This window comes from Bactrocera latifrons, unplaced genomic scaffold (assembly GCF_001853355.1).
Source record: "Bactrocera latifrons isolate USDA-ARS-PBARC rearing strain unplaced genomic scaffold, ASM185335v1 scaffold_88, whole genome shotgun sequence".
In the NCBI taxonomy this organism is placed as follows: domain Eukaryota; kingdom Metazoa; phylum Arthropoda; class Insecta; order Diptera; family Tephritidae; genus Bactrocera; species Bactrocera latifrons.
The window spans coordinates 381,421-383,952 of NW_017537578.1; the positions used below are offsets into that span (position 1 = coordinate 381,421).

Consider the following 2,532-nt stretch of genomic DNA (forward strand, 5'->3'; position numbering starts at 1 on the left):
TATTGGAGGATCAAATCCACGTTGAATTTTCTACTTTGAACGTTTGAGTTTTTCTGTCTCGTTCACTCTTCGTGTGTCTGTGTATAGAACATACATATAAATCTATATACAAGTGCATATATTGTGTATTAAATATCTTTTCGCTTAATTGAGTGCACTAAAATTACCCAAACGAGCTCAAAAAAAGTAAGAAACCAAAAATTAAAATATAAAAAACAAGAAAAAGGCGAAAAAACGAGAATTTTTTCTGTTAGCCAAGTTAAGTTGTTCGAATACATAAATGAAAAAAGTGCGATTTGATTTTGGTGAAAGAAGGCGACTGATGTTGAAAAATTTTTGATTTTTGTGAAATTACGTTTCGTTTTGTGTTTCCTTTCGTTTGTTGCGGCGATAGAGGACGACGACGTCAAGTGCGATAATAATATAACTAAATAAAGATATAAATCGAAGCATACAGGAGTGTGGATATTTCTTAACTTCAATGCTTCGTGGTACGACGAGATTCTAAGTCTGAAAAGCAAACAGACACGGTGCGTGCGTGTGTTTGTTTGTACGTTTGTGTGCATGTGCTGAAAAGAAATCCTGGTCCCTGAACCTTGAGTAAAATCTGTACGATAATTTGGTGTTCTATTATTTAAATAACTAATTTTTGCCTTTTTGGAACGCAACTTTTCCCAAACCAAAAGGCTTTCGGAAAGCAAAATACAAAATCTATAGGAGTGTTTTCTTCACGACTGGAGTTCAATTTACATTTTACACAATCCAGACAAAACGTCATCAATTGAAAAATATATAGCGATTTGAACATTTTTTCGAAGGGCAAAAATTACATTTCGTATTTAACAAGAAACATATTTAAAGAAAAGAAGAAAACAAATTACCGTACTCAGTAAAAAAATAAAAGTATACAAAAATAATTTAAAAAGATTATCGAAACGGCAAAAATTTTCGTGCATAGCAAAAAAGCAAAAAATAATATAAAAATCAACTGTGAAAAAAATTTTCAATTTCAAATTAAAAATTTCGTATTATAAGAATATAAAAAGAATCAAGCAAAGCTCTAAACTAATCAAAACTGTGATCAACATACAGATTTTCGTGAAAAAGTCTAAAATTGTTACGGAGCTTAGAACCCACAACGACGAGCCATTTTTCAGCAAACCCCCAGCCGAGGAGGCGCTAAAGAAAAGTAAGTCTCTAAAGGATAATAAATAAATGCTATTATAATAAAATTAACTGAAAGTTAAAGGATTTCGTGCGTGTCCTTGCCTGTGTGTACGTCAAAATTTTGCAGTTACAATTTCTGTATGCACGTATAAAGAAATTAGGCAGAAAATCGATGTGACAAAATTTTCAATACTAAACTTCAAAATTTTCAATGAGCACATTGCAGTTGTTTTCGTTTCGAAATCAAACGAAATTTTTATTAAAAAAAGTAACAAAATACAAATTTTAAGTGCAAGTGAAAAAAGTCCATATGTTTGACAAGAAAGCAGCAGCAAAAGGACATAACAATGAAATACATATGTATGTATCTATATGTGTAGGGAACATAGAGAGCGAGTGTAGTATATGCAGCGTTGAGCGCGCTGCTATGGTGAATAGTGGAGAACAGTTGATAAATTCTTACCAACCTTAAATTTAGTGCTTTAGTTGTTTATTTTTCACTCTTTTAATTTTAAATTACAACTTTTACTGGGCATTCTAAATTATGATAACAGATATTCCATTGTATTCTCAAATTTCCAAAGTGCTAACGATTGCTTTACGGCCTGTCATCTGGTAGTTATTTGGTGAATTTCGATTTTTGTGAGCGCAAACGCTACGTACGCGTAGGTAGGAAGAGCTGAGTAGAGCAGAGATTGTGTGTGCGCTACGCACTTACAGCAAAACGTTCCAAAGGTAATGAGACAAGTGTTAGGTGTGGGAAGGGGGTTGCTGTAAAATGTGCTGGCAGCGTTAAAATGCTTAAAGTATTAAGCTATGTGAAGGAAAATATTAAAAATTATTACATACCAAAGCTTAAAATTCAAATACGCAAAACCGAGAAGCGTGTCTGCTAGTTTTTTTGTGATTATTATCTTAGTTTTTTGTTTTTTTTTGTTTTTGTCTTCGTAGAGAAAGCGCCTATAGCTGAAATGACGTAGCGTTTATGAAAAATTTTGTGTGTAGTGGTAAAGTGTATATGCTTTTTTATGTATGTACGTGTTATGTACAAAAAGTCATGCGGTCTATTCACACGTATTGCTGAGGCCTTTGCAAGTTTTTGGGGTCTTATATCTGCTTGGCATACAAGCTATTTGTCTTTTATGAATGCCGTCAGTTTGGGTATTATTTAGCGTATACAGCTTTTTCTTTTACGTTTTCGTTATTTTCGAGATACGTCCACATAAAAATATTGTGCCAAAAATGCCAATTCTCTACTCGTACGTACTTCCTGCCTCTGCACGCGCGCATATTTCTTTTCATTTCATTTATTTTACGTAGTTTTATTTTTATCAGCCTTGATTATCGATAGTTTTCACTTGAGAG

General features: G+C 33.0%; 1 protein-coding gene across 1 annotated transcript in view; it reads left to right on the forward strand.

Moving 5' to 3' along the window:
- Positions 1-974: 974 nt before the first annotated feature.
- Positions 975-2,532, forward strand: part of LOC108977370 (AN1-type zinc finger protein 6) — a 40,742-nt gene continuing 39,184 nt past the window's right edge. The window contains exon 1 of the mRNA XM_018947002.1: positions 975-1,189. The gene's annotated coding sequence lies outside the window, so the exon portion shown is untranslated. The remainder of the gene's footprint in view (positions 1,190-2,532) is intronic.